General features: G+C 40.9%; 1 protein-coding gene across 3 annotated transcripts in view; it reads left to right on the top strand.

Annotated features, from left to right (window-relative positions):
* LOC145343086 (casein kinase I) overlaps window positions 1-27,714 on the top strand; it is a 214,327-nt gene that overhangs the window by 13,290 nt on the left and 173,323 nt on the right. The window lies entirely within an intron of this gene.

Raw genomic sequence — 27,714 nt, 5'->3', positions numbered from 1 at the left:
TCAATTAAGATGGATCATAACACCACTGTGCTGGTTGGGAGGGGGAATGTGAGGAAAGAAATCCAGTTGTGGTGACTTCAGTAAGGGGCTCAACCTTGCCATTCAGTAACCAAGATTCAGTCAGCAATCAGTACGAATGGCATTGAAACTTAATAGTGATTGATGCATCTCACTTGTATGATTTTTCTGCCTCTCGACATTTTATTTTCAGCCTTGAGGCTCCGGCCTCTGTCGGCACTCTGACTAACACTCAGCCTCCGTGTTTGGTCTCCCCGGTTGTAGCTTTGTGAGGAGCACTGGTTGTAAATGAGCAGCAGGCTTAAAATAGGGTTGGTGGTATTTTACATTTGGAAAGGTTTCATTGTGTGCTAGAAGGAAGAATTTCCTGCTCCTCTTCTCCATGGCAGTGCTTGTTTGGCCACCTACCAACCTCACAGCTTCGGGTTTGGGTGGGATTTGGGCCTTGTCTATTTAAATAAGACTCTGAAATTAAAATGGCCTCGGCCACACGTTGGCAACTTGATGCTTGCTGCCGCAGCCTTACACTTGCGCATCCAAGTTAAAATCCCTCCATGGCCTTTCTCTTTCATACTTCTGTTGGCACATCTTGTCATGTAAACCCACCCAGACATTTTTCCCTCACTTCAACATCATGTACATCTCCTATCCCTTTTTAATGTCATTTATAGTTGTGCTTTCAGCTAGCTGCTGTCATAAAATCCTTACAGAACAGAAACAGGTCGATCAACGCATCGAGGCCCTATCCCCAAATCTCTGCTAATCCCCCAGGCACTAGGGGGCAATTTTGGCATAGCCAGTCAACTGAACCTGCACATCTTTGCACTGTGGGAGAAAACTGGAGCAATCGGAGGAAAGCCACACAAACTGGGAGAACGTGCAAACTTCAGTGATTCGAGGCCAGAATTCAGTTGGGTTCCCTGGAGCATTGAGGCAGCAATGCTAACCATTGTCACTGTGCTGCCAAAGCCCCATAGCCCCCTCCTTCTCCGCTTGTCCTCCTTTAAGATTTGCCTCATTTGAGAACAGTAAAAGGCATGAACAATTTCATCCTCTTTGACTTGCTGTCTGTTTTTCCCTCTACACAAGGCTAGCCTTCGTTAACTTTTTTTTATAAACTGAAATCCTTGTTAAAAAAATTTGTCTGAAATAACATCTGTTGGGAGTTGCAAGATAGAAATTCATCATTTGTAAACCAAATTCACAAGTGTCTCTGGTAAACTGTGTTTTATTAATAAAAGAGCTGTATTGAATTTACATATCTGTAGAAAAAGAATCAAAATTGAAATAAACCTAACTCTGAATTAATGTTTCTTTTAACTTTAAGTGAAGTTAACTTTAACTTCAGTAAATCCGCCTTTAAAACAAGTTTAAGTTCCATAGATTTAACACAGTTTCATCAGCTATTGGTTTTGGTGAATTTTTTTGTTTAAAAAGAAAACTTTCTGATTGCACATTTAGAATAATTTCTCATGTGACTCATAGAAATGTAATACTATAAAATGTGTTCCTCAAACCAAGGAAATAATTTCCAATCATGGTGTAGCTATACCACTCGAATAGGTTTATGTTTAGCACAATGATATTTCTTGTTTTAAATAATTTAAATTGTCAAGTGCAGTGTCATGATTAGCCTGTTAGTCCTACATTAAACACATGTATCGATGTGTTCCAACCAGGAAAAAAAAGAGATGTTGGAGGTGCAGGTTGCAGAATCTTGGGCTAGGCAGCTGAAGACACAACCTCTGAGGTGCAAAATTGAGGCAGCACTGAGATCTGAGGTTTCTAGGAGTGAAGGAGGTTAGCACTATGGAGTAAATTGAAGAAGAGGATAAGAATTTAATATTTGTGTCACTGGACTGGGATCTTTTGTCTGTCAGCAAGCAGAGTGGTGGGTGAAAGCGCCTTAATCTGAGAGATATCAGCAGCTTAGTTTTGGATGTGTTACAGTTTATGAAGGATGAAAGGAGGAGCTCATCCAGGAGAGCATTGGAATAATTGACTCTGAAGGTGATTAAAATCCTGAATGAGGGCATGAGCGGCAGATAAGCAGGCAGGTGCAGAAACTGGAGGAGGAGATAACTGGCAATGAGCCTGCTTTGGCACATCTGGTTCTGTGCATTAGCGCATGTTATTTTTCATGCGGTGAGAGCTGATATTAGTCAAGATGTTCAAAAACCTTAACTTGAGCTGTAGCCACTCAATACTGTGTAGAAAAGGAATGGATATTCTAACTACAGAATGTCCCCATTTTCTATGAACCAATTTGAGTATTTGAGACATGAACAGTTTGGAATGTGTATTTGTTTGGACACACTCCCTTATTGTATCACCAGAGAGAAAGCTGACATTATAGCCAACCTTGAATCAATAAACCAGTCAGTGAATATTGGTGCACGTTTTCCAATTCGTTGTCTCATGGTAAAGAGTGAGAGTTAGGCGAGAGAGCTTGGTCCTCAATACTGTGTTTGCATTCATTGATTTTAATTGTGGATATCACCTGATGGGTTGGCCTGGTATTCAGAGGAGAATCATGTAGCCAAGTGGTGAAGTTGTTGCTTCCAAGATGTTTATTTAATTCAATTTTTGCTTAAGTCCCATGAATTTCACCCAATCCCCACTGCGTTTAATTGCATAGTTTATACCTGAACTTGTGCAATTAATTGTTTTCCGTATGTGTGCAGATGAGTGAGTGGCAGGTCGGTCAGCAGTGTATGGCATCAAGTTGAGCTTGATGTACCCTGTAGCTAGTCTACAAATAAATATTGGCAGGATTTTGATTTTTCTCTGACAAAGTTCTCTGCCCTAGATTGTGCAGATCAATTATAGCACTGTGAAGTTCAGTTAGCATTGATCAAGTATACATCAGTTCCACAGTGGCAGCACATTTATCAACAAAAGCATATAGGAACTTTGTATAAATGTATGTGGTTTTGCCTTGAGAATGCTTCTCATAAAAACACTTCATACTCCCTCATTTTGGCTCATTGTAGGTGGGGCCTGTGATATCAAGTTGTGTGTCATACACGTTGGTGTTAATCTGGTATTCCCACCATCCTAATTTGTGTAATTTCAATTTGAATAAATTATTTCTTTGAAACAAGAAGCAAATAGCATTGAAATACGAGGGTGGAATTTTATAACCCCAGTGGCACTGAAGCCTAGCTCACTGAATCCAGCATGGGAGAATTCCCCGTGGCAAGGCTGGAAATTCCTGGCCATAGGTCTGGATTTTCAAGACGATCCTTGGAAGAGTAAAAATGGTCGCTGGAACCTAATTCTGAGAAGTATTCTCAAGGGGGAAAAAAAACCACACACTTGTTGAAAATTCCTCTTTGGTTTTGTTGATTTAAATGTGCTATCACTGTGGAACTGAGTAATACATGATTCAATTCTTGGGATTTCTGATTTTCAGCAGTGCTGTTTAAAGGTATGAGTTGAGTTGTAAACCCACATTCGGAACTCCCTATTTGGTTCACTCCGTTGCGTGGATGTGCATTCCCTAATGGCTGACAGTTTTCATGCATTGGGCCAGTTTTTCAAACAGCCACGGTTCATGGTATTTGGGAACTGTAGTGTGGATGAGGAAATCTTTTTGAAAAGCAAGTTAGAAAGGTCTCAATGATGTCAAACTGTGCTCCTCGACCAACCCCCCCTCCCCCCGTGCTGAGCTAAGCTCTTTCATCCAGCTTTCCCCACCCCTTTTTCCTACAACCATGTCCTCCAATATGAGCTATGGCAATTCATGCCCGTTCATCCTCTGTAAAATCTGCCTAGTAAAAAGTCTGACAACACCAGGTTTTAGTCCAACCTATTTATTTGATAATATTCTCACAAGCTTTCGAGGGGACAGCCTCTTCGTCAGGTGAATGGAGAGTTCTGGCCTCAGACAGAGCATATAAAGCACAGACAGTTTAGAGATTACTGATTAGAATGCGAATCCTTACACCTAACCTGCTGTTCAAGACCTGAAGTGGCTGACAGTGTGAGTGGTAGGAGCACTGATCACAGTTTAAAGAGATGTGTATTGCCTCCAGACAGTACAGTAAGTGAGGTTTTGCAAACCCAGGCAGGACGGTCTCAACAGGGATCTTGGGTTCATGTCGCACTATCTGTAACCCCCGTGACTTGCCTGGGTTTGCAAAACCTCACTTACTGTACTGTCTGGAGACAATACACATCTCTTTAAACTGTGATCAGTGCTCCTACCACTCACATTATCAGCCACTTCAGGTCTTGAACAGCAGGTTAGGTGTAAGGATTCGCATTTTAATCAGTAATCTCTAAACTGTCTGTGCTTTATATGCTCTGTCTGAGGCCAGAACTCTCCATTCACCTGACGAAGAGGCTGTCCCCTCGAAAGCTTGTGAGAATATTATCAAATAAATAGGTTGGACTAAAACATAAGAAATAGGAGCAGGAGTAGGCCATCTGGCCCTTCGAGCCTGCCCCGCCATTCAATAAGATCATGGCTGATCTGTCGTGGCTCAGTTCCACTGGTGTTGTCAGACTTTTTACTGTGTTTACGCCAGTCCAACGCCGGCATACCCACATCATGAAATCTGCCTAGACCAGTGAAGCCTGTAGATGTGTGTAATGATGCTTAGCTGAGATTCTGGACATCCATTAGCATGCTAAAACAGCTGTGCCCCAGAGGAAATATTGCTTTAATGATTCTTGTGATCTCTTCTGTCAATTTCACAATGTTTATTTATCCCAGATAGAGATTTCACATACTTGCCACTTCTGCCATTGATAATTTAAAGAATGTAGGTGAGGGCTAAAGGGCATGTTTTTATTCTAACCTGACTGAAGCACCAGTGCTTTTTTTTTTGTGTGGGTGCTTTTTTCCTCAAGGCAGGTACACAGTTGACCAAGTAAGTTTTCCAACTTCCTATACCAGCCTCAAGGATGCAAATCCAGACCACAATATTTGTTTTGGAATGTTTGGATGAAAGTGGGGGCTACAAGGTGAATAAGTTGACTGACCATCGCACTGTGGTACAGGAAGTTGGTGAAGTTGGAGGAGTACGTGGTAAAAGAGAACAGTAGAGTGAGGAGGATTGACACTGTCCTGAAGGATCAGTCACAAGAGGACATAGGTTCAACTAAGGAGAACAGCTGCTCCTTATCCACTATGTCCATGTCCCTCAATCTTGTATATCTCGATCAAGTTGTCCCTCAGTCTCTGATACTCCAATGAAAACCCAAGCCTATCCAACCTCTTTATAACTTAAATGTTTAAGATGACTTAGATTCTTGACTGGCAAGGGGGTGAAAAGTTATGCTTGATGTTTGTCATATCAGCCATGATCTTACTGAATGGTGGTGCAGACTTGAGGTTGAGTGGCCTACTGCTAATTAGTATGTGTTTGTAGGACGTGGAATTTTGAAACATATACCAAAGTAGGATATTGCTGAAATGTCTCCTGAATTTACCTTCTGCTTTCTCAGTGTTTCAGCCATGTAACACGTTTATATTGCACTGTATCTTTGGAGCACATAGCTAGTCATGCATTACCTCAGTCTCTGAAAGGATGACAGAACTTGCAACCTATTACATCAGCTGCTTTCTGAGCAAACTCCTGACCATCCAGCTTCCTTGGATCTTCCTCCTTGTTGATGGTATTCACCTCTTGCTCAGCTTTAGAACACTGTTCCACTGATAAGTGACAAAATAAAGCCCTGTTTTTTCACTCTGTTTGAACTACTGCTCTGTCCATCCTCTGTTTTCCATATTACCTGAATACATCTTGTCACTCGGCATTTCTTGCAGCATTCCTTTTTTAAATCCTTCAAACAAGTTTCCAGTCTGTGCCACAGATTATTGTGGTTACCTCTGCTTTTGCGTCACATCAGTTGTTGGGAACATGCTTGAATCTGTTAATAAGGAATTTCTAATGATTCATTGCAAGGACAGTATGGTTAGAACATGTTAACGTGGCTTTATGAAAGGGAAATCCTGTTTGACAAACTCATGAGAGTCTTTTGAGATAGGGTAGATGAAGAGGCAGCAGGATATGTACTACACTAGATATCCAAAAGACATCCAGTAAGGTGGCACCCAAGCTTAATAGGCAAGTTAAGGCTGATAGAAATGGCATTATATAGTATCCATAGAGGATTGGTTAACAGAAGGCAGAGTGAGCAAAAATAGGACTGTTTCAAGTTGGCAGGCAGTAACTGGTGGTTTGCCGCAAGGATCAGCATTGGGGTTTCAGCAATTTGTAATTCTACTGATAACTTGGATGCACAGAGTAATGTATTAAAGTTATCTTATGATACCAAGCTTGGTGGGAAGGTAGGCTACGGGAAGGATATGGACCATAAGACGTAGGAGCAGAATTAGGCTGCTCAATCTATTGAGTCTGTTCCACCATTTCAATCATGCTGATATTTTTCTCATTCCCATTCTCCTGCCTTTTCTCCATAACCCCGATCCCCTTATTAATCAAGAACCTATGTCTCTGTCTTAAAGACACCCAATGACCTGGTTCCCATAACCTTCTGTGGCAAAGAGTTCCACAGATTCAGCACTCTTTGGCTGAAGAAATTCCTCCTCATCTCAGTTTGAAAGGAGCATCCCTTTATTCTGAACTTGTGCCTCTGGCTCTACTTTGTCCTACTAGTAGAAACGTCCTCTCCACAGCAACTCCACAGTCTCGCAGCATCCTGTAAGTTTCAATAATATCAATTCCCCCCCCCCCCCCCCACTTCATTGTTCTAAACTCCCATGAGTTTAGACCCAGAGTCCTCAAAGTGTTCCTCATGACAAGCTCTTCATTCCAGGGATCATTCTTGTGAACTTTCTCTGCACCCTTTCCAAGGCCAGCACATCCTTCTATATAGGGCCCAAAACTGCTCACGATACCCCAAATGGGGTCTGACCAGAGCCTTATACGGTCTCAGAAGTACATCCCTGCACTTGTATTCTAGCCTCTCGACATAAAAGCCAACATTACATTGGCCTTTCTGTTGACGGAACCTGCGTGTTAACCTTAGTCTTAAACAAGGACTCTCTTTTGTGCTTCTGATTTCCTAAGCATTTCCCCATTTAGCAAATAGTCTGTCTCCATTCCTCCTCCTAAAATGCGTAACCTCACACTTTGCCTCATTGTATTCCATCTGCCACTACTTTGCCCACTCTCCTAACCTGTCCAAGTCCTTCTGCAACCCCCCCCGCCCCCCCCCGCCCGCTTCCTCTATACTACCTGTCCCTCTACATGTCTTTGTATCATCTCCAATCTTAGAACAGTGCCTTCAGTTCTGTCTTCCAAATCATTAATGTACATTGTGAAAAGCTGTGGTCCCAGCACTGACCACCAGTCACTGGCTGCCATCCTGAGAAAGATGTCTTTATCCCCACTCTCTGCCTTCTGCCAGTCAGCCAATCCTCTATCCATTGCCAGGATCTTACCCTTAACACTATGGGATTTTAACTTATTTAACAGTCTCCTATGCGGCACCTTTTCAAAGGCCTTCTGGAAATCTAAATAAATGTCCACTGATCCTCCTTTATCTAACTTCCTTGTTACTTTCTCAAAGAACTCTTAATGGATTTGTCAGACATGAGCTCCCCTTGACAAAGCCATACTGACTCAATTCTACTTTATCATGCATTTCCAAGTACTCTGCGATCTCATCTTTAATAATGGACTCTCAGATCTTGCCAATGACTGAAGTCAGGCTAATCGGCCTATAATTTTCCATCTGCTGCCGCCGCCTCCTCCTCCTCTTAAACAGCAGTGTTACATTAGCCACTTTCCAGTTCTCTGGTACCCTCCCTGCCTTCAGTGATTCCTGAAAGATCACCACCAGTGCCTGCACCATTTCCTCAGCTATCTCTTTTTTAGAACCCTGGGGTGTAGTCCATTCAGTCCAGGTGATATAGCCACCTTCAGACCTTCCAGTTTCCCCAAAATCATCTCCTGAGCGATGGCCACTATGCTCACCTGTTCCCCCTGATTCTTCTGGAGCTCTGGCACCCCACTAGTGTCTTCCACCATGAAGACTAATGCAAAGTAACTGTTCAGTCCCTCCGCCATTTCTTTGTTTACTATAATTACTTCTCCAGCCTCATTTTCCAGTGGTTCAATGGCTATTTTTGCCTCTTTTATACATTGAAAAACTCTTCCTGTCTTTTATGTTTCCTGCTAGCTTATGCTCATAATTCATCTTCTACCCCTTTTTTAAATTGTCCTCTGCTCACTTTTAAGGGATTTGGACAAGTTAAGTGAGCGGGCAACAAGATGACATGGAGTATGATTTAGGGAGGAGTGAGGTTATTCACTTTGGTAACAAGAATAGAAAAGCAAAATATTTTTACAAGATGTGAAACCTCTAACTGTGCTTGAAGAAGGACCACAAGTTAGCATGCAGGGGAAGTGAATGGCATGTTGACCTTTATTGCAAGGGGATTGAGTCTAAGAACAAAACAGCTGTACAGAGTTTTTTGGTGAGACTACATTGAGAATACTGTGTGTGGTTTTAGTCTTCATATTTAGGAGAGACTAGACTGTTCCAAATATGATGCAAGTAAAGGTTCATGAGGTTGGTCCCTGGGATGAGAGGGTTGTCCTCTGATGAAGGGCAACGTAATTTGGAGCTATACTGAGAGGTGATCTCATGGAAACCTGTAAGATTTTGAGAGGTTTGTTGGGATAAACACTGAGGAGCTGTTTTCTGTTTTTGGGGAAATTTAAAATATGAGGGAGAGCAATCATCAAGGACTCAGAAGAACCGAAAGCGTTATGAATCTTTGGAATCCCTACACTAGAGGTTTGTGTATGCTCCATTCTGAATACATTTCAAGTTGAGATAGACTGACTTTCCAATTTTTGGAATTGAGGGATTTGGGAAGCAGGTGGGGAAATTGCATTGAAGTCCAAGGTCAGCTGTGATCCTATTGAATGGCAGAGCAGGCTTGATGGGCCATGTTCTTGATTCTGACTGTGGTTTGTTGTTGACCTTGCTTTCTATCCCTTTTTCCCCACTCTTGACAGTTGTTCTCCTTTTTATTGCCTTTTCTTCCATGCTCCACATGCATGAGGTGGCACTGTTCTACTTCTGGTTCTATCCGACCATATAACAGTCGCTATATTTCCTTAAATTGTTTCCTCTGGACTTCATCCTTGTCCTTTTGAGTAACTTATCATCCATGTGCTACCTCTCCAAAGCTTCATCCTGATTAAAATCAGGAGTATTTAATTGTTTATGAAGTGCTTGGAAGTCATACAATGTGCTGTATAAACTCTGTCTCAAAATCGGTTTTCCTGATTAAATTTCTTGCCTCAAATGCCTCACCACTGTGTATATTGGTCCACATTGCCAGTTATTTTAACATGCTTGTCAACATACTGCCCCTTGTTTCTAAATGCCTTCCTGGACTCATCATTCCATAATCTCTATAATTTTCTCCGATGCTGAGTTGTCTGCACTCCTCCAGTTCTATCCCCTTGTGCATCCCCAGTTTTAATTGCTCTTGCAGCTGTGCCTCAATGGCCATTATCCCCAGCTCTCATTAAATCTCATTGTTGCTACTTCCTTGTTTTAAGATGCTGTTTAAAACCTACCACAAGCTTAGCCGTCAACCCTAATAATGTTTTTTGTCCCTGTCAGAGTTTGTTGATAACCCACCTGTGAAGTGCCTTAGTGTGCCTCATATTAAAGGTGCAATATAAATACAATTTGAGCACTATAATGCATCTCTTTTATGTGAGCTTATGAGACAGCTTTGGAAATTTGTTTTCTGGCTGTGGGTATCCGTGGAAAGGCCGATGTTTTTTGCTCATCCCCAATTGCCTTCATGGTAATGAAAGTCCACCTTCAACCTCTGCAGTCTGTCATGAAGCTGTATGTGCTGTTGGGTGAAGACTTTCAGGTTTTTGATCCAGCAACAGTGAAGGGATGACAATGTTTCAAAGTCAGGATTGTCTATAGCTTGGGGACCTTGCAGGTTCAGGAATATAGGAGCAGGCGGAGACTTTTTAATGCGCCAAACTTGCTGCACCGTTCATATTGCCGGACATCCATGTCATTGCCTTTTCGTACACTATCTCCATGTCACCTCTGTCATTGGTATTTAAAAATCTGTCACTCTGTTTTAAGCAGACTAAATGACTGAGCTTGCACAGCCTTCTGGGGTAGAGAATTATGAAGATTTTCAACCCTATATTTTAAAAAACTATCCTAAGTGGTGTCTCCCTTAATTTGCAATGGTGTCCCCTGGTTTGAGACTTTCCACAGTGAGAAGTCTCTCAACACCAGGTTAAAGTCCAACAGGTTTATTTGTAGCAGATGCCACTAGCTTTTGGAACTCGAGTGGCATCTGCTACAAATAAACCTGTTGCACTTTAACCTGGTGTTGTGAGACTTCTTAGTGTTTATTCAAGTCCAACACTGGCATCTCCACCATTGAGACTTTCCAACTGGGGGAATATCTCATCTCCATCTGTACTGTCAATCCCTTTTAATTATTTTGTAGGTTTCAATGAGATCACCTCTCCTCCTTGGAAATTCTGTCCCAGTTTCCCCAGTCTCTCTCAATAGGGACAGTCCTGCCTTTCTGTTCTCAGGAAGGCAGGACTGAATGCTCCCTATATGGCAATAATATCCTGCTTAAGGGGACCAAAACTAGACACTATTCCAGGTGTGGCCTCCTCGAGGGTTCTATACAGTTGAAGCAACATCTCATTACTCCTCTACTTAAACCCTTGAAATGAAGGTTACTTTTAGCATTCCTAATCATTTGCTGCATCTGCATGTTCGGCTTCATTAATTTATTGATCAGGGCACCCAGGTCCTTTCTGTATATCTGCACTTTCTAATCTCTCTCCATTTAAGAAATACCCTAGCATCTCATCCTCCTTCCAAAGTGGATAACCTCTCATTTTTCCACTTTTATATTCCTTCTGCTCTGTTCTTGCCCACTCCAAGTCTGTCCTTATTCTCTCGATGCTACTTTGCATCTTCCTCCCAATGCATATTTCCACCTGGCTTTAAGTCATCCACAAACTTAGAAATGCTACATCAGTCCCCACATCCAATCATTTTGATAGATATTGTGAACAGCTGGGCCTCTGAGTGCTGAACACTGCAGTACTGCTCTGCCAATGGGGGAATAACCTATTTGTTCCGACTCTGTTTTCTACCAGTGTTCCATTTATTGCATCCTTTTATTATAGATTGTATTCTGGTGCATTTGTCCTTCTAGGTGATAAACGTTGGAGTTTGGAAGTCTTGAATAGTTCTTGTAGTTCATCTTGTGGAAGATACACACTGTAGCCGCTGTGCACTGATGGAAGTGAACATTCAAGGTGCTGAATGGGGTGTCAATCAAGTGGGTGTTTTTTACCTCCAAGTAAGTTGGGCTTTGTGTTTGGAGAGTATTCCAGCACACTACTGACTTGTGCTTTGGGGAATCATGTGAGTTATTCTCTGCAGAATTCTGCGTCTCAGACATGCAGTTGTACTATTGATATGGCTGGTCCAGATAAATGTCTGGTTTGTGGGAACCACCAGGATATAGATGAGGTGTTCAGCTGTGGTAGTCACTTTAAATGTCAGTAATCGTTGGGCTCTGGTTGGAGATTGTCACTGCTTGGTGCACGTGTGGCACAAATGTCATTTGCCATTTATTAGCCCAAGTCTGAACATTCTTCAGGCCCTGCTGCTTACAGAAATGGGATTGCTTCAGTATATGTAGAGCTGCAAGACTTGGCAGTCATGAGTGAATATCTTGTCTTTTGACCCAGTAATGGGAAGACGGTCATTTAAAGCAGCTGAAGTTGGCTGGATCGCAGGTCCTACCTTGAGGAATTCCTGCAGTCATGTCTCAGGACTCAGATGATTGACCTCCAATAACCAAAACCATCTTCGTTTGTGCGAGGTATGACTTCAACCAGTGGAGAGTTTTTTTCTCCTCGATTCCTGTTGACTCCAATTTTACTGGTCTCCTTGATATCACACTTGATCAAGCTCTGCCTTGTTGTCATGGGTAGTTATTCTAATCTCACCAAATGAAGTTGTAGAAAATTACTTGTGAATTAAAAGAAAAGACAATTGCGTTTATAGAGCACCTTTTTCATGAGCTCCAGATTTCCCCAGTGCTTTTAAGCCAATTGAGCATTTCAAAATTAGCACTGTGGGTAAATGTTGCGAATAAATCTCTTCCTTCTCCTGTTTCTTGTCTGAACTTGCTTTCTCCTGCTGCTGCCCCAGGCTGGCATTCCTCTTTGGTAAGTTCATAGCTTACAGTCTGTGCTGCTTTTGACATTGTCAAAGGTCCAATTGAGGAACCTCTGGTTGGGACCTCATGAGCAGAACCCCCAATTGCTCTAGTTTTACCTCTCGCCCTTTTTCTGCCAGCATGCCCACTGGAGAATAATTCACCAACCCATGTCCCATTCTGCTTCCTTGGACTGTGCCAGTAGATCAACAGTCACTGTCTATTTCGGTGTTCCATCCAAGACTGTTCACTTGTGAATAGAGTCCTTACAATCCAAATTTTAAATTGTAGATAAGTGTATTGATGTCTTCCCTTGACAGACACTTTGCTTTCTGGTGGCAGCACCTTGCTTCTTCATGCAACTTTACTACTCAAATCATAACGATTGGGTCTAATCACCAAATCATACGTCTTTGTTTCCTTTTCCTATTTTCTTGGTACCACTTTCCCTTTCGAGTACTTCATGTTGTTCGTAAAATCATAAAATGCTCTCAGCAAAGTAGAAGGTTTCTCATCTTGTCTGTGTGGTTCTCTGCTTCCTTTCTCCTGTAGCCCAGCAAATCTTTATTTTCTTCACATAATTGTCCAATTTTGAAAACTGCAATGAATCTGCCTTCACAGCACTATGTATTTCACATCCTAACCACTTGCTGCTGTTTTGAAAAAAAGCTTTTCCTTTAGGGGCCATTGCTACTTTGGCCAATCACCATATATTGGTGTCCATTAGTTCTCAATCCTTCAATAGTTTATCCTTATTGACTTTGTCCAAGCCTTTGAATTTGAATACCTCCATCAAATCAACTCTTAATCTTCGCTTCAAGGAGAACAGCCCCTGTGTCTACAATCTACCCATGTTACTTGAGTCCCTCTTCCCTGGGTTGATCCCCCTATTGCCTGTCCTTTCCTAAAATTCTCAGTTTCTACTGACTCCAGGTGCTACTCTGGGGTTCTCACCAATTGATATATCCTGTTCTTTTCCTTCCTGACCCTGCATTACAATGAAGTCAACCTCCTTTTGACTTCAGTCTCTCTCTCTCAATAGACCTGAGAATGAGTTAATTGCACACCTGTCCTCCCTGAATATCTCTCTCCACATAAACTATTGTCTATATTCACAACCACCCATCTATCTTGCCATCTTGTATAACCTTCATAACGTTTTCCTTAAGAAAACCAATATCTTCAACCATCTTTTATCCTTCCATTTCCTTCATCCATCCAGTCCCACTTCCTTAATCTCAAAGATTTTTCCTGTAAGCTCCTCGCAAATGCAGCTTTGCACTGCTTGGTCTTTGGCCTTGCATTTACCATTGTAGCTCTGCAGCTGTTAATCTGCTGACTTGATTCCATCTTTGCTGCTCCTGTCCTCCTGAAACTTTTTATCTCCACTCCTGGTGATTTTGTCCTGGTACAATCCTCATTTAACAGATTGATCCTTCGATGTATCTGCTCTCTCCGTGCATCACCAAATGTGGCAAGACCATCTAGTGCCACCAAGCCCTGCTCCTTCTGTCAAAATTGTTCAATATTCTCGGGTCTACCTGGAGAGCAAACGTGATTCCAAGCTTTTTCTTCTTACTTTGCTCAAACCAGCTGACTTTGTGGCATTGACCATCCCTTTTAATGTTGTGTAAAATGGAAGTTTGAATCTTCCCCAGAATTCTGAAACAGCCCTTGTTAAAATGATAAATGACTGGCATTGACTGATTATGGTATAGAATCCTGCCTTGACCCCTGCAGCTTTTGATATGATAGCCTACTCCAGTGCTTCTCATTGATTGTCCAGTGGGATTGGCTCCCAGTCTTTCTTTGTGGTTCCAGTTTAAAATTCTCATGTCTAGAACCTCCACCTGCGTTCTTCTGACTCTGGTGTCTTCTGCCTCTTTTTCTTTGCTTCCACCATTGGCAGGCATGCCTTCAACATCCATTTCTCTGCTCTGAATTTCCTGTTTTATGCTGCTCTATCATTCTCTCCTCCTTTTACAATTGCCTCTTTGACACATCCCTTTTTTTTGTCTCATTTATGTCTGCTTGGAACTTTGTCTTTAAAAGCCACTAGATGCATGTAATTGTTGATTTGCCTGGCATAGTGATGTGCTCTTGGGTGTCTGGACATCTATGTTGCATTAGTTAGCTTGTTTTCTGACTCCATTCTTCTCTCAGAATGCACTTCACTGGGTGTCAGAGTGACAGCTCTTTGTGGTTTCCCCAGAGGATATGTGAGAACAGATTGGTGGATATCATCTCATTGTGTATGGTTCCTTTCTCTTTTGGGGAGGTGCTTTGCATTAATCCAACACCGCCTGCAGCAGGGATTACATGGTCGGAGATGGCACTTGCATCCAAATATGATTTTTTTTCCATCAGAAAGATATAACGTGTATTAGAATATTATGGGAGCAGTTGGTGATCTGTTGCATGATAAAGTCAGCTCTGATTTCAGTTTTATTCTGTGATATAATTTCAGATGCCACCACTGTACCTTGTGTGATACACATTTATCCATTCCCATATTCCACGACACCTCTGGTACATTTGCTCTTGTTTTCATGGAGTAGCAGCCTCTGCTCTTTTGTTTTTGCTCCTTAGCCTCTGGTGATGGAAAAAGATGTGTTTGCATTCTCAAAGCTCATCTTCTAGGAAGAATTACAAAATGTTTACAATATTTTGAGTGTAGGTGTCAGAATTTTTTTAATTAACTGCAGAGGCATCAACAGAACTTCTGTTTTGGAGATTTGGGGGATAATGTGCAATAATTGGAGTTCTTTATCCTTGATCTGCAGTTATAGTATGCAAAACCGACAAGGTCCTTTTCTGTAACTGGAGCACCTTCAAGGTTTGCAGTTTCAGCACATGTTCAGCTTTGTTCCAGAGCTGTACACACAACACACTTGCAGGTCAAGGCATCTGTTCTGTTCCCATTAGTAAAAGGTTCCAAAATGCTCAGTGCTTCATTCAAGTTGTGGTCTAGTCAACATTTCTTAAGGAAGTGTGGTCACTTGGAGCATCAATCCCATCTGTAACCTGATTGAGAGGGTGCCAGGATGCAACACCTTCTGTTCCTTATAAAATGCTGATGGGACAACTGAAAATCTTGGATTATATTCTGAAGAATTGTTTAGATAGAAAGTTGAAATATATTTTATGGGGGCTCGAACATCAACAACTGTCATGGTTACTTCACAGGGAACCAGAATACAGATTTTATCCTGACATAGTTGGCTTAATTCATGCTATAATATGTAATCTGTTTAATTGCAAACCTTAATGAATTGTTGATTAAACTGTACTAAATAGGTGAGAAATGTTTGATAACTTGTATTGCGCAAATAGCATGTGTGTATATCAGGTCTCAGCTGGTCAGCCAGAAGTGCATATTGAAAGGTGAGGATTGGTGGCTGGAGCACCTCTGGCTGGACTTGCTTTCAGGATATGGACTTGGAGAAGGGAAAAGCTAGAAAATAGGTCTGAAAGAAAATATTTCTGAGCTGGATGGATAGCATGACTTTCTCTTCCTTGTCTGTGCCTTTTTAAATTATTTATTTAGATTCTCATTCAATGTAGTTTAGTTGAGTGCATTTAAAAAGAGAAATGGTGACTGCTGGAAATGCAAATCAAAACAGGAAGTGCTCCAAATGCAGAACACTGATAGCTGAGCATCTGAAAAGAATGACAAGTTGGTTCATGCTTCTCATTCCCCCCAGTTGGGTTGAAGGATTACCCCAAAATGGACAAAACATTCTCTTTTTAAATGTGTGTATGAGACAATGTGTGCCTCTTTAATGAATCAAGTGGTTGCTCTTTATTTGGAACATGCTTTATCTCTAGTACTCTACATTACTGGGCAGCATGGTGACAATGGTTAGCAATGCTGCCTCACAGCACCAGGGACCTGGGTTTAATTCCTGGCTTGGATCACTGTGCACAGTCTGCATTGGTTTCCTCTGGGTGTTCCGGTTTCATCCCACAATCTGAAAGATGAGCTGGTAAGGCACATTGGCCATGCTAAATTTTCCCTCAGTGTCTCTGAACAGGTGCTGGAGTGTGGTGATGAGGGGATTTTCACAAACTTCATTGCACTGTTAACGTAAGCCTATTTGTGACACTGATAAAGAAACTTTAACATTTGAGTGTGTGCTTAAGGGTTGGTTAACCAGATGGAATGCAAATTTTCATGCAGTAATCACTTCTCTGTCTCCAGTTCTAGCTTTCATTTTGATAGGAAAATGTGAGAAATATTTTGCTGCCTAAAAGTTATTAGCCCTTAACATGTTAACTATGACAGTAAAACAATACATTAAAACAGTGACAGCTTTTCACAAGTACTCCATTTGGATGTTCAGTGATCATGAAAAGCACTAATGTAAATAGAATTCTTATTTTAATACACCAAGATTGGAAGAATTCATGTTATCTAACAAACGATGATCTCAGGTGAAGCCATTAATGCTTCGTCAATTAATGCTGAGAAAAGCTAGCCCAGTAGTTGAGGAGATTGAGGATTATGAGGATAACTACTTGGGATGATTTTAATGTTCTGTGTAACTCTTATTGGCCAGTTGCTGCAACTATGAAAATATGTCGTAAAAGGCATCTTAGTAACTGTGGTTTGATTAAAGCTGTGAGTTGGTATATTTCTTGTGTTACTTTGAGAAATTTCACCGGATATTTCCTTTTGCAAATTGTATGGATTAGTTAGAATCTGTGATGGAACAAATTGATCATATTCTGATATAATGTGCCTCATTTCATTTGTGAACATTATTGTGATCTTTTAGCCACTTTTAGAACTTCATTATTGGGGTATATTATATTGTGACTTGGAAACCATTCCACAACCATGTTATTTCCCAATAGTGAGTTTCAGCTGCACTGAGTCTGAAGCTTAAGCCTTGCCCCAACTTCTATCACTGAACTGTAATGCACGTGCAACTTTGGAAAATTACATTCCTAACAACATCACATGCACTATCTTACACTGCACAGAAATAGTTTGAATTGCCATGGAGGTTAGCAGCTGATTTTAAAAACCAAGAATATGATAAATATCATTACTGCTTAAAGTAGTACGGTATGTTGAATCTGTTGAAGTAAAAGACGATTGCATTCCATTTGTCGCACGTTAAGATGTTGGAACTGTTGAATATGAAAGTAGAAAATGGAGCAGATGTTTTCTGCTGGAGCTGAATGCTTAAAAGCCACTGCCGAAGTGGAATGGTAAAGTTTCATACAGGATTAAGTCGAAGATAATTCACCTTTAGTAAATACAATACCCTCTGCTCCCCATTCAGAAAAACCCTAAAGCATTGAAAGTGCACTGGAACAGGAGCTGGCCATTCAGCTCCTTCTCCCTCTTCTGCCATTCACTTTTTGGTGATGTCTGATCTGTAACTTAATTCTATTTATTCTCTTAAGGTTTTTGACTGATACTGGGATTGGTGGGACTGTCCTATGAGGAGAGATTGGTTTGAGTGGGCCTGTGTTCATGAGTTTTTAGAAGGATGAGGGGAGATCTAATTGAAAAACACACAGCTCCAACAGTGCTTGATAGACTAGATGCAAGGTGACTCTAGAATTTGGGGACACAGTTTCTTGATTATAGGGTAAACCATTTAGGACTGAGATGAGGACAAATTTCTTCACTCCAAGGTCAGACTTCTGGAATTCTCTACCACAAAGCTGTGGGAGCCAAATCACTGCATATATTTGAGCGAGAGAGAGGTAAGTTTGTTAATGTTAATGGTATCAAGGCAGATGGAGAGAAAGCACGAGGTATGGCATTGAGATCAGATATCAGTCATGATCATACTGAATGGTGAAGCAGTCTTGAAAGGCCAAAAGGCCTACTCCTGCTCCTAATTTGTATGTAACTTTTATATCCTTGCCAAATATTTAAAAAAAAAGGCCAAAAGCAAAATGTTGTGTTGATTTGAAATCAAAACTAAAAATGCTCCAAATAGTGAGCAGGTGTGGCAGCATCCGCTGAGAGAAAAAAACCGACTTATCTTCAGCACCTTAGCTAAATGTCCCTTAAACTTCTACATGTAAGGGAATACAAACCTCAAGCAAATGCATCTTGCCTTCCTAATTTACTTCTCAACTCTGGGGAACTTAACTGTGCATGTGCAGGCTACTAGAATCTTTTTGAGCAGAAGTGCATGGAGTTATGTATGGTAATCACTAGCACTTGTTGGAGTCAATTGAGCTAACATATTTCACCATTGCTTTCTCAACCCATCGAGAGAATGGCCAACATTCCATTGCAATTTCCAAACTTGAGCCTTTAAATAGCTCTGCCCACTTGTTCATTATTTAGAAAATACGCCAATCTATCTTTCTTGCCTTCGTTGTTGATGAAGTAAAATTTCCCTCGCATTGAACTCCTCCTGCCAACTCATTTGGTCCATTGGTAACCATTTGCAACTTTCTGCTTGCCAGCTACAATATTTACTGTACCACTACTTTCCTCACATCCTGTGAAAGATTAACAATGCTGGCAAGGCCGTATTTGTTGCCTGTTCTTAACTGCCTTTGAAGGTTGTGTTGAGCTACCTTCTTCAACCACTGCAATTCATGTGGGGGTAGCTACATCCACAGCGTGATTAACTTTCAGGTTTTTCACCCAGCAACAGTGAAGAAATGGTGATATGGTTCCAAGTGCAGATGGTGTGTGGCTTGAGGGGAACTTGCAGGTTGTGGTATTTGAAGTACATGCTGCATTTATTCTTCTCGATGGTGGAGATCACAGGTTTGGAAAGAGCTGTTGAAGGAGGCTTCGTGAGTTAAAGTGCATCTTGTATGTGGTCACTACTGCTACAGTGTAGTGGTGGTGGAGCAAGATATGAATGTTTAAAGTGATGCATTGGGTACTGATATGCTTTGACCTTCAGTGTCAAGTTTCTTGGGTGTGATTCAAGTTTCATTTATCTAAAATGGAGAGTAATCCTTTACTCTTGATGTGCAGTGTAGATGGCGGACAGACTTTGGGAAGTCAGGAGGTGTTGCTGTCTGTAGAATTGCCAGCCTCTGACCCGCTCTTGGAGCCGCAGTACATGGCTGATCCAGTTTGGTCTCTGGTGAGTGGGATCATTCAGGATGCTGAGGTTTGCAAGGTTGTCTATATATACTTTAATCAAAGTAATTTGTAGATACTGTAAAAAGCTGAGTCTCACTCCAGATCCCAGAGAGACATGTTTGGTCATCTTCTGTGAAGTGGAGTGCATATCCCTAATCTGTCTCCTAACCAATTGCCCACCCGTGCCAATAGGTTGCCTCCAATTCCGTATCTTCTCATTTTTGTTAACTGTCCCTTGTGTGGAATTTTATTGAATGCCTTCTGCAAGTCAGTATGGAGTGTCCACAGATGTTAAAAGTAATTGACTATATTAGTTATTGCTTCAGAAATCCAACTAGCTTTGAAACTGTCCTCCCTTTTGATAAATTTTATGCTGGTTCTCTGATATGATTGATTACATGGTTCCAAGATGTTTATTCTTTTTGTGGCAGTCAGGTCACCCCAGCCAGTTTACTTACCACTTCCTCTAACTTGTATTCTACAGTTTAGGCTCAACACTCAATTGGCTTCAATTGCATACTGTTTTTTGTGACCCAGAGCCACATGCTTTCCTTAATGACCCTTCCTAACAGCTCATGGACGACAGTGGTTCAACCAGGTAGCTCACTGCCATCATCTGAATTTGGGATGGGCAACAAATGCTGGCCTAGCCAGTGGTAGACGCCCACATCCTGTGAAAGAGAGAAACAGCAACGAATGCCTAATTGACGTGAAATTTCTGCTTATACTTTGTGGCCTTAAAGGGACTGACTAGATTAAATCTATGTAGCTAAAATATATTTTTGTTTCGTTTTTTGGTTGGCAAGGAGCCAAATGGCTAATAGTCCCCAGTGGCTGGAAATTGGGGCAGATAAACTCGAAGCATTGTTAACCCATCTGAGCGTTATGAGCCATGTAGATGCCTGGCCACTCGCCTATCATTTGTCCGAAGCTGATATTCTTCTTGCGTCACTGTCCGAGGCTGTCAGTTTCTCAAATAAATAGTTTGTATGAGTGCTTCCCACAACGGCAGTGTGATTTTTTTTTTGTTTGCAATTATATTTCCGCATCAGCTATGTTTCCAGAAGTTGGAGTCTGTTATAGTGTCTCATACTTGTTGACAATCAGATGGATGTAACATTGTGTGAAAGGTAAAATTCATTCAAGATTTCCAGTTGAAAGTGGCATTTTGTTTTGTTTCCTTAACAGGAGGGTTAAGCAGCAATGTCATGCAGTTGGTTCCTGATCCACCCCCAAAAGGAATCCAGCCACAGAGAATTTGTCAGTGTAGCTGTTGAGGAATTTTAAATGCTGTGCAGCAGAGTGATCATTGGTCTTTGTGGATTTTAAATAACTGCTTTTGAAAGAAGAGGGAGGAGGTGGAAATTCTCTCCAAATGCATTGAGCAATTTCAAGTCAATTTTCATGTTGTTATTGAGTGGGTCGACCCATTCCATTATAAAAATGTTTGAAAAGTCACCGTGCCACATGATCCCAGAGGGGAAAACATATTCAAATATCAACATTTTATTTGCAGTACCTGTTTCACCTGGTTCTGTGATGCATTGATTGTAAAGCACCTGCCACGTAACATGGTGACTATCTGAATTTCATGGCTCAAATTTGCCAGCCTGATGTAGATGTAGCTTGAAGTCCTTCCATCTTACCTATGGTTTTTGTCCCCTCCAAACTTCTCTGTTCAATGCTCTGTAAACTTCAGCTCAACCAAAACTCCGCTAACATTATCTTATCCTGCGTGAAGCCCCTTCATCCATTCCCTCCTCTCCTTGGCACACAGTCCCCCTCATTGTTCCCAATTTAAATTTTTCATCCTTGTGTTTTGAATGCTTTCATAGCCTTGACCTTTTCCGATTATCACCTTTGTCAACTCCAGCTTGACAACTGTCAGACTGCAAGAATTCTCACCATTGGTGACTGTCTCAGGCTGTCCACATTGGCAATTCCCTCCTTAAACTCCATTACAGCTTTAAGATTAGAGTGGCTCGAAAGGACGTGTGCAGAGTTTGGTTAACTGTGACAACTTCTTTCTGCTTGGGCAGAGTGTATAATGCTGATGTCAACTTTTTGCGCTGCATAGTTTATAACAGATTGCAAATTTTCTCTATCTCCATGAAGTCTTGCTAATTCCACAGTATTAATAAAGGAAAGAATTTGCATTAACACGGGGGTTTTTGTGATCTCGAGATGCCTTACAATGCTTTATGACTAATGCAGATGAGGCAGCTGGTCTTGTATATGGGCGCAGGGAGGTAAGGAGTTATCAAGAAGCCTGACAACAGAACGAGAATAGACTCTTCATCCAGCTGGCTGATTCATGACAGTCCGTGGAACAGTTTTTTTTTGTTCACGTCTCAATGTTTTAAAGTGATTGAACAGAAATTTTCAAGAAAAGGTCAGAAAACATTTTAATGCCCAATAATATTTCTTCACATTTGCTTGTGATTGTATCCTGGAGATTAACTTCCTGGAGACTCCAGTCCAATCCTGAAGAGTTGACAATTTGATTTTTTTCCCTCCTCCTCTCTCGCTCAATCATGCTTTTTTCCCCTCTCCCTTCTCTCACTGGCTATCTTTCCTGCTTTGTTTCTTTCTCTTGCCACCTCTTGGCTGCGGTCTCATCCTACTTATCATCAACACCACACTTGATTCCCCTTTTGCAGTTTTATGGGAGGTCGATTCACACCTCAAATTACTGTTGTCTGAAACAATTTGTTTCAATTTGACAGAAATTAATTCCAAGTAGGCTTCTTGGTGAAATGCATCTTTCCCCGAAGAACTTGTTAACCTTTAAGGAATACTGGGCTGTTGTAAAGAAAGCTGCAATTGTGGGCATGTACAGGCTTGCATCTTGTACTCGTCAGTACATGCACTGGTGATTCTGAATTGTTTGAGCTATCCGAGCATCTAATATCTCGCTGTTACAAGTTAAAACCAGCTGCTGATGTGAAGGACTGAGGTCACCCCAGGAGGTGTAAAGTGTTTGATTTGCAGAGAGTAATGAAAAGATGGAAAAAGGGGCTCAATAAATTAGTCTTACAGATCTACGAGTCAAATGTCTTCTCAGCTGTGCCAAACTTAGTCTTGGTTGGTATAGACATGATGTTTTTCTTATTATGCATCATTATTGATTATAGATGTTGGTTTTGAGCTGACTGTTACTCCATTTTGATTCACTATCTTAATTAGGAGTTGGGAGCCAACACAGTGTAGAATACTTTGAGTTTGGTTACTGTGCCACGATTTGTGTGTCCCATTTTTCATCAATATAGGTGCAAATGTGGAATGTAAATTCTTGAGCAATTAAGTCATTCAAGGATGGGTATTGGATCTGGGACAGTTCACAGGAACATCTCAAATTGTTTTCAGGATCATGATGTTTGGCAAGTCTGTTGGAACTTGGTAACCATTTTGAAATTTTTTGAAACTTAGCAAGACAAATTTCAAATTGCATGTGTCAAATTGCCACAAAATTGGGTTAACTCCAGATGATATAACAGAAATGAGGCCATTTGGCTGGTTGTGGTTGTCCTTTTTTTTTGTGCCAGTGAAATCCAGAACAATGATCTTGTTTCCTTATCCTCTTCATAGACCTGCATCTTTTGCTTCAAGTAGTTGATTATCTTATGTTTTAAAAGATGCAGTCTGTTTTTTGCCTCAGCCGTGCCTTGTGGCAAATGATTCTGTGCTCCAAAACCTTTGACATAAAGAAATTTATCCTAACTTCAAGATATTAAATTGACGCCCCTTGTCATTTGCTCAACAGATGCAATTTTTGTTCCCTACACTGCCTGTCAAACTCCTCATTATTTTAAAATTCTCCATTGTCTCCCTGAAGACTTGCTGCTCAGCTGCAGTGAATATAATCTCAGTATCTCAAGTTAAGATGGAGAGCCATTTGACTTATCCTCTAATAATTGTTCTATTATTGTTTATTCATGAGCTTCTAGTTGTCTTAGAAATACAGGAGTTTCAACCATCCATTCCCAGCAACTTTACCTTCCTAGTTTTTCTTAAGGAGTTTCGAACTCGTGAACCAATCTTCAGTTTGTCTGCGGTCCTTACCCTCCACATTTCCTGTTATTTTTCTCTCTCTTTAATCTGTGAATGCGAAGTGGGGCATTGCGAACACTCCTTTCAAGGATTTTGAATGTGTAAAATGAACTCAACTTTTTGAATTAATCTGAAGTCACATTTGTTGTGGTTAATAAAATTGGATCACTCAAAGAAAATGAGGGGTTGGCGAAAAAAAATGCCACCGCTTATACCTGTAAAACAAGCTTAAATTGTTTTGTTTATGGACAGTGCTGTTTGACTTGTTCCCTTACTGTCCATAATAATTAACTGTTGAGCTTAGTGCCATGTGCTACAAAATCATCATCTTCTCGTATTTACATACAACCTAGAATACAAAGATTGGGGAGGAGATAAACTGATGTGTAATGCAGCACGACGAAGTTCAATATGAAAAACATGCAAGACGTGTTGTTGGATGACTTGGAGTCCGACAGATAATTTTAGATGCCTCATCCATAGTGATGTTTAAAATATTGAGGGAAACGCCATTTTAAGAACAATTGAATGGTAAACACAAAACAATGCTTTTAAACACACCATAACAGCTAAACAAATAGTCAGAGGTACCAATATGTTGCAAGGGAAAATTTAGGAAAGAAAGTAAGGATAATCCAACGTTGAAATTGCTGGGAATAGATGATAAACTCCTGTACTTATCTAGCACAGCTAGAACCTCGTGAATAAACAAGAAGATTATTATTCTTCGAAAATAAATGGCTCTCTGCCTTAACATGAGATGCTGAGATTATTTTCACTGCAGCTGAGCAGATAATTCTTAAGGGAATCGGCTGAGGATTTTAAAATAATTGATGGGCCAATTATCCTCCCTGGACAGAGCTAGCTTCTTTGTGTCTTGCCAGTTGGATGTTAATAAGCAAACTGCATGTGCATTTCAGAAAGGAAATAGTGTTCAGAAGGCCATCGTTTTGGGTCATGATCTTCCTTTCCACAAAGGCTTCAACATGGATGTGTTCAGCATTTGGAGTACCTGGATTTTCAGGACTGATGTCTTGGCTGTTGTGGATTGAAGGGGGTGCCATTTATGTTGAGGTTTTGATGTTTGGGAAGCCATTGTCTTAGTCGATTCACTGACTCTGCCAACGAGATTGACTTAACAAATGCAAGTGGTCTTCCAGTAGCTCCCTTGGCAGTGAGTCTGAAGGGTTATCCAGTGTTGGCTCTATTCTCTCCCTGTGGATGTTGTCAGACCTGCTGAGATTGTCCACTATTTTCTGTTTTTGTTCCAGGTAGTCTGATAGTAACTCCTTGGGCATAATGAGGGTGACATCTTTGAAACTGAGAGAAGAATTGCCTTATTCAGGAGACTGCTGGGGATAACTCTGTTATAGGTTCAACCATCTTAATTGTCTTCGTTTAGACCAAAATAAGAAACAGCAATTCGAATCCAGATTTTGGATATTTAGTGTTGGGTTTGTGTTCTGTGTGGGTAGAACTCCACGTAATCGTCTTATCAAATTCTTTCTGCTTTTATTTTCTTTTCATGTATGAATTCCGCTTTGGCCTTTGGACTTCACTGGTAAAGGAACATGCTGCATCCCTCCCCCGCCATGCTTTATTGGAGTGTCAGTGCAAGCTCAATGAGGCCTCCTTCTGCACTGTTAGCATCCTATGATAGTGCTTACCTTTGGCTGTTTAACTCATTATTCTAGTAGAACTTTTATGCCACGATTAACACCTAACCTGGCCTTTAACACAATCCTTTCCATTCCCTTTGTATTGTGTCCTTGACATCTTTGTCAAATCTCTCCTGAGCTACTCCTTCCTGACCCTATTTTGATTTACCTGCTCCACCCCTTCTCTTCAATCGTATAAGGCTTCACATTTCTCCCTCAACTCTGACGCTTGAAGCATTAAATCCTGTTCTTCTCTCTCCATAGTTGTTGTTACACCTGCTGAGCTTTTCCAGCTTTTTCTGTTTTTTGATTTCCAGCATTTGCAGGATTTTGTTTCTATTCACGTGCAATATTTTGCTTTCATTACACGCTGCATATAGTTATTTTTATCCAAGGCTGTTTGGAAGTTGAGTTAGGCTGGGGCTGATTTTTGTGTCTTAATTTCCATCAATTCTTAAACACAAGTTAGAATGCTATGCGTTTGCATTAAACTGTTAAGAGTTTATCTGTTTGCACTATTATTTGTAGATCTCAGTGCCAGTTCATACAGGTGAATATGTAGAGGAATACTTCAGTTTTAATGCAGAGAGGAATACTTTTTAAGTCAGTTCATTCCTGGAAACGACAACTTAAATCAAATGACTTGTATTGAAGTAGTTTTTCCCCATTTGAATTCGTGTAATATTGGGAGATGCGTCCCCAAACCCTAATACAGGGTGGCACGGTAGCACAATGGTTAGCACTGCTGCCTCCAAATACCAGGGATTTGGGATTGATTCCTAGTTTGGGTCACTGTCTATGCAGAGTCTACACGTACTTCGAGTCTGTGTGGGTTTCCTCCCACAGTCCGAAAGAGGTGCTGGTTAGCTGCATTGGCCATGCTAAATTTTCCCTCAGGATACCTGAACAAGCTCCATAGTGTGAAAATAGGGGATTTTCACAAACTTCATTGCAATGCAAATGTAAGCCCACTTGTGGCATTAATAAACTAAAAAGAAATGCATGTTGTTTGCTAAAAATGAACAGAACACAATTCACACAATGCTTTGTTTACAACATGAACCAAGTGGCATTTCTGCTGCTCGTTTTTCGATCCCTGTTTGTCTTGAGCAGTTTGGTGAATTGCAGATTTGAAGAATACTTGAATAGATTTATGCTTTTTGCTTTTATGGCACAACTCCCTGTAATAACTAACCGTAAAAATTCCTCTGACCATCAAACGTCATTCCAAAGAAGGGTCACTGTCATTGAAAATTTTCAGTGCTTCCTCAATGAGCTTGAAAGGCTCTAATGTGTTTGTCTTTGTTGCTTGCTTTGTGCTGTTTCGGGGTTTAAAAAAAGGTAGCTGACGGTGACAAACAAAAGAATCTAGAGATTGTCTAAGAATAAAAGACAAGGCCTATAAAGTTGGTAGAAATAGGAGTGAACTTGGAGATTTTGGAATACAGCAAAGGAAGACCAATAAACTGATAAAGGACAATGCGATATGAATGTGAGCTAGCAAAAAACATACAAAATAGACTGAAAATCTCTGTAGGTACATAAAAATGTGGGTCCATTGCAGGCAGATTGCAGAGAATTTATAATGTGGAACAGAGAAATGACAGAAGCTAAATGATCACTGTGTCCATCTTCACTGAGGAAGATGTAAGAGAGATCCTAGAATTACAGATCCAAAAGATTAGGGAAAATAGGAATTAATGGAAATTAATGTGACTGAAGGTTGGTAAGTCTCCTTGACCTGATATTCTACATCCCAGAGTGTTGAAAGAGGTTGTTACGGAGATAATGGATGTATTGATCTTCCAAAATTCTATGCATTCTGGAATGGTTCCTGCAAATACAAAGGTACCAAATGTCACTCCAAATTTTGAGAGAGAGGGGAAAAAACAAGGAACTTCACATCTGTTAACATGATGTCAGGGTAGGAAAATACTGGAATCTGTCATGAAGATGAGACAAATTGACCACTCAGATCATTATTATCCAAGTGTCCAAGTCTACATGGATTAATGAATATGAAACTATGTTTGACAAACCTGTTGGAGTTTGAGGGTGTTGTGAACAAAATTGGTAAGATGAGTTGATGAACGTAGTATACTTGGATTTGCAAAAGGCTTTTGATAAAGTCGGACATGGGAAATTGGTTAACGAAAGAAAAGCATGTGGCATAGCTGGTAATATACTGGCGTGGATTCAAAACTGGTTAATGGTCAGAAATCCAGGAGGCGCAGTAAATGGGTCTCCAGATGACAAATCCAGTGACAATACCGTTAACCCACTGCATCCCCTGTGGAATTATGGCTGATCATCCTCTGTAATGTGTTTTATCCACACTATCACATTCCTTCCTTCTGACAGGAAGTTTGCGGATGAAAAAGCTTGGTGGGTATTTGAGTTGTAAGGAACATGCAGAATGACTTCCAAGAGTTTTGGATAGACTTAATGAGTGGACAAAGACATTGCAGATGGGATATGATGTGGATAAATGTGAGGTTATCCACTTTGGAAGGAAGGACAGCTGTGCAGAGTGTTTCTTAAATGGTGCAGGATTAAAAAGGATCTGGCTGTTCTTATCCATAATTCACAAAACTGAAGTGCAGTGCTGGTTTACCAGACCTGTTTCTGTGCTCTGAAGTGAGACTGGACAAACTGGATCTGTATTCTCAGGAGTTTGAAAAAATGAG

Source organism: Carcharhinus amblyrhynchos, chromosome 5 (assembly GCF_965287045.1).
Source record: "Carcharhinus amblyrhynchos chromosome 5, sCarAmb.v2.hapA, whole genome shotgun sequence".
NCBI lineage: Eukaryota > Metazoa > Chordata > Chondrichthyes > Carcharhiniformes > Carcharhinidae > Carcharhinus > Carcharhinus amblyrhynchos.
This window is presented reverse-complemented; position numbering and strand designations above follow the sequence as displayed.